This window comes from Apaloderma vittatum, unplaced genomic scaffold (genome assembly GCF_000703405.1).
Source record: "Apaloderma vittatum isolate BGI_N311 unplaced genomic scaffold, ASM70340v1 scaffold10030, whole genome shotgun sequence".
In the NCBI taxonomy this organism is placed as follows: Eukaryota; Metazoa; Chordata; class Aves; order Trogoniformes; family Trogonidae; genus Apaloderma; species Apaloderma vittatum.
The window spans coordinates 107379-120012 of NW_009694857.1; the positions used below are offsets into that span (position 1 = coordinate 107379).

Sequence of the window (12634 nt, forward strand, 5' to 3'; positions counted from 1 at the left end):
AAAGAGAATCACAAGAAGAGGAAAAAAACCTCAAATATTCCAGCTGAAAAATAAAAAAGGGATGGCATATTCAAAGCCAGGGAGGAGAACAGGATAAATGGTAGAGAGGAAACAAAAGGCATAAGCTTGCAAAAAATGAAAGAGTACAGAAAAATCAGACTCGGAGATAGAAGCTGCAGAGAGCGTTTGAGAGTGCTGTCAGTGGTAGAGAAAAGGCCAGAAAAAAACCTGGTAGAGATATAAATTAGGAAGCAAAAATAAGACTGTGGGGCAATTAATGGAGGAGAAGTGAAGAGGAAGGGAATAAAAAGAGCAAAGGCTCGTGGCGGCGATAGCGGGGACACACGGTGCTGTCAGGTTGGAGAACAAAAGCACCAGGGATGCAAAGGCAGGAACACCTGCAAAATCCCTCGGGGAAAAAAAAAAAAATTTCAAAAGGTTTTTGAAAGGTTAAAGGTGAAGAAAAGCCTGGGCAGTCCCTGGTGCTGAGAGAGGGGAGATGTGCACCTCTATCGCACCCAGAGCCAGGAGCTGGAAGGTGCCTTTATCCCGGTAACGTTCTTGGCTTGGGTGATAACGGCAGGAACGTGAAAGTTCTTTACGGTTTTGACTGATAGGGAGCAGGCTTGGGGAGGGTGATGAAGGATGTCAAGGGCTGATAAGGAGACTCACATGACATCAGCCTCCTGCTGACCCTGTATCTGTCCAGGGCGTTCTCAAGAAGAGAACAGCACCCCATCAACAAACGGCGTGGTCTTTGCACGCACGCTCTGCCAAACTGAAAACGGGGCTCCATTTCAGGTCAGACCTAAACAATATCAGGGATTTTTGTAAAGAACAATATCAGGGATTTTTTAAGAACAGCATCACAAGATTTTTTTTTTTCCACCGCCTTATACCATTTCCTGTCCAGCACTTTGGTATTTCACGTTAAATCTCGAACTGAGCAACATCTGCATATAGGTTTAGTATAATCTAATAATGCTACAAAGTAGCAGTGTAGTCACAAAAAAACAATAAGCCTGGCCTTCAAAACAGAGGATTGCAGAGTTCTGTTTTTTTCTTGACACTGATTTCCCATGAGACAGCTCTGCCCAGGTTTCCCCATTTGCAGGGTACAGTCTTACAGGAGCCTTCATTTACAGAAATGTGGTGAGGATCGGAGTCAGTAAATACTTCAGGAGGATAATATTCTTCTTAAAGCAAGAAGGCTCATGTTACAAGCCTATTCAGCACGTCAAATTAAACGCAGTCTAGTAATTGTTCTCGTGGAGGATAGAGGACTTTGCTAAATCGAAAGACTTGAATATACACTTTCTATAGTAAGATTCGGGAAAAAAAAAAGGACAAAAAATTAAAATTCTAATACCAAATTTCTGGTAACAATGCTCATGATAACTGCAAAAGAGGAAATATTACTGCCAGGAAAGAGCTATTAGAAAGTAAAAAGGGGAGGGGGAAAGAAATATCTATGAAAATGCAAACATGAAGGAGAAGTTAATTGCTTTCCATTTATTCAATTTATCACAGTATTTTTCCATCTTTTTACATTTCCAGTATGAGGCAGAGGTAGAGTGTAAATATGTAGTTAAGTCCAATGAGTTTTCTTCTTCAGTTGATACGCTTACAAAATATCTTTGCTGTAATTGTGCCTCTAAACACTGTCTGGCATCATCAGCATCAAAAGTTACCACAGTATCTAATACCCCCTCAGTTAATAGAAAATGGAGTCAAGTAGAAGAAAATGTTTTTGCATAAGTGTCACTGAAAAAAAGCATCTTACAGAATAAATTTTAGCTGGCAATTTGGAGGTCCTACAAGCAAAGAAGGTCCCGATCACTGCCTGCACTTGCAAAATACCTCTGCAAGCCAAGGAATTAAAAAAATGGCACTAGGGAGGCAAAAAGCAGCCAAACATGACTGGCAAATGCAGTGTTTTATTTTCTATTATAGCCCATGACATATTTACAGTCAGGAGTGTGTATTTTACCTTCCGATTTTTTCAAATTGCTGGCCTGAGAAAAATGGGTGGCATTTTGCTTTACGCTAGAAAAAGCATTTTCTCCTATCTTGTGTTATCTGGAAGAGATTCATAAATAAAAAAAATAAAAGAACCTTGGGAGTTTATTGTTTAGATTCTTCTTCCTCTTCTCCCCTCACAATTCACGAAGAAAAAACTCAAAATAAAATATTGCGCATTCTCTAACCAAAGGAACCTCAGGACCAGCATCAGTCATTGAGCCTCCTGCTTATTTCCTAAAGAGAGATTAACCTCTGAAGACAAAGACCGGCGTTTGGTCTCAGTTACCTTGGTGTAAAAATCAATGCGTTTCTATTCAGATGCCTTTTCACTTCTTTCACTCCAGCTTAGAGAACCTCATATAGGATTCAGATAAAAAACAATTTACTCGATTTTACAACCCAACCCAGTAACTGTTACGGACTACCCCCAAATAGTTTCTTTTAAAAATACATTAAAATTAACTTCCTTTTTTGTTCCAAAGGTAACATAACAAATGGTTTCCTGTAGTTGTGAGGCAAGACAAAATAATCTGAGTGACCCTGACAGCTTTGATAACCATACACAATGCATCCTATTGTAATTCAACATACTATAAAAAAAACGTGTCATGGTAATAATGGATGTGTAGGAATATGATAAAAGCGGATAAAAATCTACTCAGGTGGTTCCGTGGAAGAACAAAAGCAGAATCAAGCGTAAGTTACTCCATAAAGGCTGCATTACTACATATTTGGCTGGGAATGGCAATCCCACCAGGAGAAACCCTCGGTGACTTCCACAGTGGACTCACATCACCCACCTGCAGCTGCAAAACACCACCAGATGTGCTGCCGGGGTCAAAATCCCAGTCCTGGTTCTTACTGAGTAATACCCTGAGAGGAATTAGCTCAGGTACCTACCATAAACCATCCTTTTGGACTTGTGAAGCTGTCGTCTCCCAGGATGAAGCTCCTAAACAGGAACTTTCTCGGCACCAAGACCAAGGCTTGAAACTCGTTATTTGTCACAACTGAAATAACAACAAATCTCACCACTTTCAGAATGAGGCATCCACTCCTTTCATTGAACCAGTGTTTTTGCACAAACGTTATCGAGAAAAAACAGAGATCTGAGGACAGAGGGAAGGGAAAGAAAAAAGAATGAAAACATTGAGAAAAGGAAAGTGAGAGAGGAGAAGAAAGGAAAGGGAGAAGAGGGAGAAGAGAGTCGAAGAGCTGCAGCATGGTCCGAAGAAGAAACTAATTACCATCACCTCTGAAGGAAGAAACATAACCCCTGTATTGTTGGTGAAAATGAGGAAGAATATTAGATCATTTGCTTAAGAAATATTTGAGTTTTGTCTCTTGGGGGGTATTCACACGCTTTGGTCAAAGGTGCTGTGAACTGCAAAGGAGGCTGCTGGCACCATCTGCTATATTTGCCTGGGACTTCTTATGACAAAACCTCTTCCGTCCTTGTTTATGATTTTTCCCCAGACTGAGGTTATCGGGGACTATAATCTTCTAGAAGAAAATCTGCCTACAGTTTTCTAAAACATCCAGAAACCAAGATTTAAAAAAAACCACCACCCAATACTACCCAGTAAAACCGCAAACCATATCTTGCATATATTAAATTTCAAATAAGTATTAGAACCCCTTTTTGGTTTTGAGTAAGAATGGAATCTTTGGATTTGTTTGACTTTGAGTCAAAGATACGCTTTTTCTTGCATGCGTTGGAAGCCTTCCTAAAAACGCAGCCAAGCCTTTGAGGAATTTCTTTTTGTGCCTGGTCTCTGAACGGTCCACGTGTCCTGAGCACACCTTAGGCTAAAGCTGAGCAAGACAGCCCCAGTATCGCAGCTCAGGCTGCTAAAGCCCAGGGAGGACCTAACTTCTCAACAGAATACAGATCTGCTCTTCGCTTTCAGTGATTCCTTTACTGGACTCAGGATAAAATGACTCAATTTTGGAGAATAATAAACTGGTTTGAATGCAGAGTTTGACTAAAACTCTTACATATGGACCCGAAAAAAATCAAAGGGGACAAGTAAGATCTGATCGGCATGACCAGCTATGCAAGAATAGCGTGGCAAAAAAAACAGAGTTGAAGAAATAAAGGAGCTGGGGAAATGATACACAGAAGATCAGTTCATAAGGGGGAAAACGCAAAACCAGTAAAACAAACCAAGAAGACAACGCACGTTGGACAACGGGGCTCTGGAGAAAACAGGGACCAATGTGTTGTAGAAGGTCCCTTGCACAGGCAAAGAGTGAAATGATGGAGAAAAAGGTTGAGAAACTAGAGAAGAGTGAGACAAATTCGCTGCAAAAGGAGACTATGTATGAGGAGATGTCTGAGGAACGGAGCCTGGCAAAGACAGAAGGAAGAGGTTTGAAAGAGAAAGACCAAGACCAGGCTGGGTGAATAGAGCAGAAAAGGATTGCTTTGGTAGCAACAGGTGGAGCAACGTACTGGAGAAGAAAGACACCATGAAACGAGCTTCCCATCAGGGAAAAAGGCAAGGCGAAGCTTACTGGAGCTTTTATGGCAAACTGTGAAACACCTATTCCAAACTTAATCATCTTCACCCATCCCGGTGATGCAGCTGTAGTCTTGTATTACTTCCAAATCTTTTTTCCAACCACAGCTTCAGAGGGCATCACTGAAGTGGCTGCTCTGCGAGAGCCCAGAGAGCACAGAGGACATGAAGGAGGAGTTTCTGCATGTGATGCTTTAAGCAAAATCTTGATGTTATTTAACTTTTTTCTTATATTTAAGAAAACAGGTAGATCACACTGCAAAACCCTGGAGCAGGAAACCAGTCACGGGGCTTGAATTTTGCTTTTGTTATAGTTAACACTGCTCTTACGATCTGGCACAATGGTTTACTACATGCTTAGTAGAAGTGAAAGAACTAACTGTATCTGGGGAAGCAGCGAGTGAAAAAATAAGTATTATTTTAATACGATTCTTTTTCAGCCTATTAAGTTCCCCAGTATCACAATGAAGTCTGCTAAAAGTTAGTAAATAAAGGCTTTCAGGAGAGCTTTATTAAATCACTCGTGACTTATCAAGTTAAAACCCCCACTCAGATATCTTAATAAAACTTCCAGAGAATATATTTAATTTTCCTGGAAATCAGGAGCCAATTACTAACTACGGGAGTTACTGTCGGCGACGCTGCTGATCAGCTTTCTGTAAATAGAGTATTTACCAACAACTTGAATTACTTCTCCAAAGTTTCGGTTTCTGAAGGTCAAATAACTATGTAACTGCTTAATAAAGAAGCAAAGAAGTACCTCTAAATATCTCCAAGCTCTGATGGGCTTATATTCTGCTCCTTAGGTGAGGTATTAGCAAAGCTTATTTATTTTCATTTCCAAGGCTTTTATTTGCTCATTCCCTTGTGGTAAAGCTGATTTCCATGATGATTCCCTTCTTAATTTTAATACCCTTTTTACTCATCATATAGACATAAGAATTTTCCATAAAATAATGAAACCCTTCCAAAGGAAATGAAGACAACTAGGGGAGGAAAGTAAACTACAGCTTACTTTTTGTCTTTTCTTCTTCAATTAATTGATCCACTGTCATATGTATATATGAAAGATTTTTTTTAATGAAAGGAAAATAAGGTTAATTAACATAAAACCCCTCACTCCTTGAGATGTTGAATTTTGTATTTTATCCATGCTGCCTTAAGTGCCTTGATTTCCCAGTAATGACCTAGTTCTCCTAATGAGTAACATTAACCCCTGGCTGTAGCTGTCCAGGACTTAATTGTCAACTGGAGCTGAAATAGGAGACTTTGCCGATCAGCAGGTATGTGGTATATTAACTCATGTCATTTCAGACCCTAATAAATAAATCTGTTGCTAAGGCAACACGAACATCAGCTGTATCACTTTTTTTCTTTCACCCTCCCGCCCTTTTTAAAAGGGAACTGCCTTTCACACTGAGATTTTTACAAAAAAAAGAAAATTAACTACATATAACCGTAATTAAAAGAAACATTTGTTTCCCATCTCGAAAACATATCTACATTAATGAAAAAAAGGCATTAAAAAAAAAAGAGGGTAAAATCAGGGTAAAAGAAATGCTTTCCCTCAACTGCGGGAATGCAATTTGAAGCACGCATCTGAGTTACACATCTGAGTGAGAGCAGATCACAACATATTTTCGCTCTTTGTACTTCTGAGGTAGTTCCCCTCTCCGTTAGCATGCAAACAGCTTCGGCCGTTAATCAAGAGCCTGGGCAATCGAAGTCACCACAGAAAAAATAAATACCACTCACACCCAAGCACCTTCCCAACCCTCTGGGACTCCACTGATACGATGGGCAGATGCGCGATCTTCTGGAAAGCTCAAGAAATCCACTCAGTTTTCAGCTCAACAGATGTACCTGCTGGCGAAAATTTAAGTACCTGATTTAAAAGTAGGTGCCATTGCTCCTCCCTGTGCCAGGGAGGCAGTGACCTGATTCTTGCATGGGAAAAGCCACAGGAACCGGGGGCGACACCAAAGCATCTCCAACATGATCTGGTGGTAACAGGTGGGAACTCACTTTCTGCCTCAGTTTCTCTACTTCTAGGAGCAGATCCTGAATCCATCTGTTTGACTGATTCAAGGTTTTTATTAAAAGGCAAAACGTATACAGGCGCAGGCAGCACAAATATTTCTGACGTTCCATAAGGTTTGGGAGGAGGAAGACCCTGGTGCTCTTCGTGTGGTGGTGATGCACGACTGAGGTCTCTCAGCACCTCGCAGGGGAGTGTGTCACAGCCCTCACTTAAGTTCTGTGGTTCTATCACAGGATGAAACATTTGTTTTAACATTTTCAAAACTGAGAGGTTCATGTTTAGTTCCTGACCACAGGGGAGTTTCTCTGAATCTCTAGTTACCCACATCCAGGGAACTGAAGAGAGGTTTCTAAGGGCAATTATGGCTCTTGGAATACTTTCTGTAGGCTCTGTCCATACAATAAATATAAGAAACTACCTAAAATCATATTCGGCTTTTCAGCTGAAGAATAGAGAGGTAACACAAAGTATCTTTGTTTGCCATTATCAAAATTAGAGATGTTTTCTCCTCTGGACTATCAACTTCTTACAGCCTGTTGAGAAAACATTCTGCCAGAAAGATAGAAAAAATGATGCTGTGATGTGCATTACAGCAGGAGAAATGTCGTAGTTAAGAAGCCTTCATTACATGCTGAACATTTCCACAAGCTCTTAAATACAGCTATCAAGGAATGGTGCATCTCTCACCAGAAGGGTTCAACACCCCAAATCCCTGGCCGTGGGAAGGAATTTCAAGGTTAGACTGAATGAACAACCAAAGAACAGGTACTTCCAAACTGCCCTTCCAGTTAACTTTTAGTTCTCAACTCCTTAGAGTATTTCATCAACTGTACGAGCTATGATCTCCCTGAAATAGGAAAGCTCCTTTTCCTTTGACAACACACAACCTTTGCCTTCCTTATACCATGTTCTACAAGTGGCCACCAGCAGAGAGAAGTCAACCAGGGCCCTTTCTTCTCCATGATCTCTGCATGCTATTTACAACATTGAGGATGCCTGTTGAGGCTAACAGCATTTATGGGTACTCAAAAGTTGTTTCTAGGTGAAGCACCTACTCTTTCGTCCTTTACTATCTTGCCATATCTGCATCTTGATGGATAAACTTCGGCCCAAAAATGTTAGTCAGCATGAGAAAAATAGGACTTAGATATAGAATCACTGTATTCTCAAATGTCTCCATATTAAATAATTTTGAATTTATAACTCAAAGGCAAACAGTAACTCTATTCTGTACTGTAATTCTGTATTCTGTAACTCTGTTCTGCAACTCTAATTCTGCACTGTACTGCCCAGATGAAGAGGAATAAGGCACTAATATTAAAAAAAAAAAGCTTTTCCAGGCTCCTTTCCTTCAAAGCTTGTGCTCGGCTCACTGATGAAGTGCTGCCCCATCACAGAAGGCACAACAGGGGCTGCACTACCTGGGACAAGTCCTTTCATAGAGCGGTTTGGGCTGGAAGGGACCCTTAAAGTTCACCTAGTCTAATCCCCTGCAGTAAAAGCACATTAGTCTTCAAGTACATTAGGTTGCTCCAAGCTCCAACCAACCACAGACATGCTGTTGAGTGAAGGGGATCAGGTCCCCAAGGCGGGCAGCCCCGTGCCGGTACAGCACACAGCGAAGACACAACGACCATTCCTTCACGAAATCATTTCTTCAGCTCTTGGACTCTGTGAGCCTCTATATGAAAAGCAGTCAAACCTCACAGCGCTATCTCTGCATGCACCCCTCTCCATTAGACAAGATACCTCCAGATAATTTTTGCAATCTAGATTGGGTTTTTTCTTCTGACTTCTACTGTCGTTCCTCCTGCTCCTGTATCTCCTGCCCCACGTCCTTCCTCATGCTCTTGTCACACGTTGGTACACTCAGACACGAGATGACAGCCTTATCTGATCCTCCACGTGAATTGATAGGGCTATAGGTTTGCACGCGTGTGTAAATTCTCGCTGATTCCCCATGTGATCTTTTATCAAGCCAGTACAATTAGGGGAGGAAGAACTGATTTCTGACAACTTTCTCTTATCAAGTCTTTAACAGTCGAGATGATACAGTGCACACAGGGGAAAAAATAAAAAACCGTAATGCTCGGGTGAATGTCCTGAGTCAAAAGAAGCACGATAGGTCTTCTCCGTGCAAGAGAGAAGTAAAGAGGCTCCAATCTCATAATAAAATCACATGTGCCATCTGGGTGATGCGACTGTGGTTGGGCCACAGAGGGTTTGCAGCTTCATACACCCGCTGTCACGCCAACATGCAGAAATTATAGAACCCTAGAACGGTTTGGGTTGGAAGGGACCTTAAAGACCATCTCATTCCAACCCCCTGCCATGGGCAGGGACACCTCCCACCAGATCAGGTTGCTCCAAGTCCCATCCGACCTGGCCTTGGACACTGCCAGGGAGGGGGCTGCCACAACTTCTCTGGGCAACTTGTTCCAGTGCCTCACCACCCTTGAAATAAAGAACTTCTTCCTAATATCTAATCAAAATCTACCCTCTTTCAGTTTGAAACCGTTACCCTTGTCCTATCACTACACTCCCCTATCAAGAGTCCCTCCCCAGCTTTCCTGTCGCCCCTTCAGGCACTGGCAGGCAGTGATAAGGTCTCCCCAGAGCCTTCTCTTCTCCAGGCTGAATAACCCCAACTCTCTCAGCCTGTCCTCACAGGGGATAGAGCCGAGGAACGTGCTGGTGCACCCCAAGTACAGTAAAAATAGCTTTGGCAAGTGTCTGTGGCCTCATCGGGGGGCACTGAGAGGGAAAAATATACGCATGCAACTGTTTTATACATGTAATGCACCTGTATAAATAGCTTTTTGGGAGTAGAGGAGGATCTTGCCACACTGGTCAGTGTCATCTCCTTAATATACTCATCCTTCACCAAATGGACATTTAATTCCCTTGCCATGAAAACCTGGAGGACACTACAAAGTTCTGATCAGAAGCGCCAACTTGTTCCATCGATCGCCAGAACCTTACTCTCCGTTTCCAGTGCAGCCCATTTGCACAGAGGGGATAAAACAATTCCCCGGCACTGCCCCTTGCAAGAAAGCAGCTCGGAAACCCCTCGGAAAGCAGCCTTTCAACCAGATCCTTGGCCGTAAGTCACTTCTATTAGCAGCACCCGGCAATAGATGTTTGTAACAAAACATTAAAGACTTGGTGAGAAAGGAGGAAACAAATTACTCTGCGGAGAACCTAGCAACTCCACTAAAAGACCATCAGTTATTTATCTGCTGCCGGCAGAGGATGTTGACTGTAATTCTCGGCCGGCTCGGATTCAGGGGCGATGGAGAGAAGGGGCAGGGAACGCGTTGAAGGGCCCGTTCTCATGCAAAGACGTCTTTAACGCTGATTTAAAGGGAGCACGTGCCCGCTGGAGAACGTCGCTTTGGATCTTGATGCATTGCCGAGCGGGCAGGGTCTGCAATGGATCGGCTCAGCGGGACAGCTGTCGGGGCTAACGGTGTATTTTTGGGTGCTGGCGGTCGATTCGAGAGGTTTTCGGTAACAACAGCCCGACTTCACAAAGATATATTTAATTATTTCTTTTTAACAGGATTTTTTTGTTAGGTGAAGGCGAATGGAGACATATTTTAAAAAAAAAATAGAAAATTTTTTCCTTTTCCTCTTTCCCCCCCCCCCCCTCCTCGGAATGAAAACCACATGTAAATCATCAGGGTAGACAACGGTCGTTAAGCATTATTGGACGGGACAATATCTGTGAGCGCTTCGTGCTGGAAGACAAGCAGGACGCCACTGCCAATGTTTTACACACAAAAAACCCCCTCGCAACATTACGACACTTGGCTAAAATTAGTCCTCTCAATGAAGAGCCTCGTGCTAGGCCTAAGAAGGGGATGCTTTTAACTGCCTGAATAAGGCACGCGACACGTTTGTCTCTAATAAAGCTGATTTTTTTGGCGACAGGGCTGCTTCCCTTCACCTAGGCCACCCTGCCCAGGGATGCTCATCCCTTCGGCGAATGCTAAAATGAAGTCTTAATTTTCTAATTCATATTCCTCCATTAAAAGCAAACTGCGGTTTGTTGTTGGGTTTTTGTTGGTTGGGTTTTTTTTTATATTTAAAAGGCTTAAATTTACATAAATCAGTGGCTAAAGCATGCTAACACTAAAGGGTAGGAGTTCAGCCCGGCAGATTTGCATGCAGCATCCTCAGACGAAGGCAGGCGCTTTCCATTTCCATCGAGAGCCTTGCTGCGCTGGAACTCTAATGGGCTTAGAACACTAAATTTTGAAGAAACTGATTGCTGCCCCCGTAGCTAGTAAATGCCTGCCTGGACCCAGTGGCATTTGAAAAAAGTGTTTTATCATAAAATTATCCCAGCAGAGTCCATTCTGCAAGATAACATCATCATCATCATCATCATCAGTACTCCATGCAGGACCCAACAGCTCTGGCACAATATTGCCAGTCATTTATCTGTTGTCAGCACAGGTTACACACTGTAATCCTTGACTGCCTTGGAATTAGAATGTCTTTGATGTCCCCACAAGAGTTTTTTGCCCGAAGGCTTTACCAATGCTCAGCGGCTCAGTGTTTATTCCTCGTAATCTTCCTCTCATCTCCAGGCTAGCAGTGACAGATGGTTATGGGCACACAATAGTATTAAGAGTTTGATATTTTTTTTCCCCCTCCTTTTTTTTTTTCTTTTTTTTTTTTTTTATGCTGTGCTCTCTGTACAACAAATAGCTATCAGATGCGGGCCAGAGAGCTGACATGGCTCGCTTAGGTAATGGCAAACAAACAGCTCGGGCTGATGCTTTCTGTCATTTTCCCTGCTAACCCTGCTTGTTTTCATTGTATACTCTCAAAGGTAAACTATATTAACCTTATAGACTGTTATTAAAAAGATATATCTATATGAGCATAAAGTGCTTTTCTCTTTTTCTTACTCTTTTGATTATGAAAGTAATACTGCTGACATATTGAACAAATATCGAATGTCAACATAAATTTTTAGTGCGTGATAATATTCCCCTTCATATAGCTGCGTGTCAGGCGGGAACCCATGGATGATGCATAGCAGTAAATAACCCAAACAAAATTAGTTCTCTTGTCAGCTTCTACCTTGTATGTCCCCAGGCATCAGTAAAATTGACTGCACGCTAGATTTTCAAAATTAGCCCTAATGTTAGCTGTGTGTCTGGCAACCTCCAAGTTTCCAATGTTCTACTATATTACCCGTAAGGATGAATGTGTTACTTTTATATTTTGGCATTTGCTCTTGCTGATGCGGCTTTTTTTCCTTCTCTCTTCTCCAAATTAAAAAGAATTTAGCTTTAACAATAAGTATGTGCACAAACACAATGCTGCATCTCTTTAAGCAACTAACTTTAGGCAATTAAATTAAATTAAAGCAAAAAATATACACAGAAAAGAAAGGAATTATTCAATTTAATATTGTTGATTTTATTACTTAGCTTTGTGCTGTTTTATGCAAGCTACTGAATAAAATGGAAAATATCTTGTTTTCCCTTGCTCTTTTTGAATGCAACATTTGGAACAATTCAGGTTAGCATTCAGAAAATAACGTAGGAAAAAAAGTAAACCACCCCAGCTCAGCATCATAAAATTTTTTTTTTTTTAATCTGGCCATCTTAAAAATACGCATTTTTAAAATGTGGTCTTAAGGGAAGGGGGATAAAATTCTTTGAAAAATAAAAATGACGCTAAGCTTCCTATACTTTCCACACCAAATGAAAAGAGGCAGCATCTCTCCCTCCGACGCAGTAAATTTTCAAATAACCTACGAGAACACAGAGCACGCCGGCGGTAGCAGGGAAACATGATTAAAAAGAAACGTGGCTCCCCGAGAAAGGCTCGTGTCGGAAGTGTGAAGTTGATTAAACAAATCCAAAGACAGATTCCACATCAACTTCCAAGCCCGAAAATTTTCTGTTCAGACATTTAGAGTCAAAGATGAAAATCCCTTTAGGTACCAGATGCTGCAGATCATCTGGGAGAGCTTCTGGAGTTTTAATGTGCTGGAAGTCAAATCCCCTGCAAAGGCGATTTGCCCCGT

At 41.7% G+C, this 12634-nt stretch overlaps 1 protein-coding gene across 1 annotated transcript in view; it reads right to left on the reverse strand.

The window, feature by feature from the left end:
- Positions 1-12634, reverse strand: part of GTDC1 (glycosyltransferase-like domain containing 1) — a gene marked incomplete at its 5' end in the record, with an annotated part of 103636 nt that overhangs the window by 14478 nt on the left and 76524 nt on the right. The window lies entirely within an intron of this gene.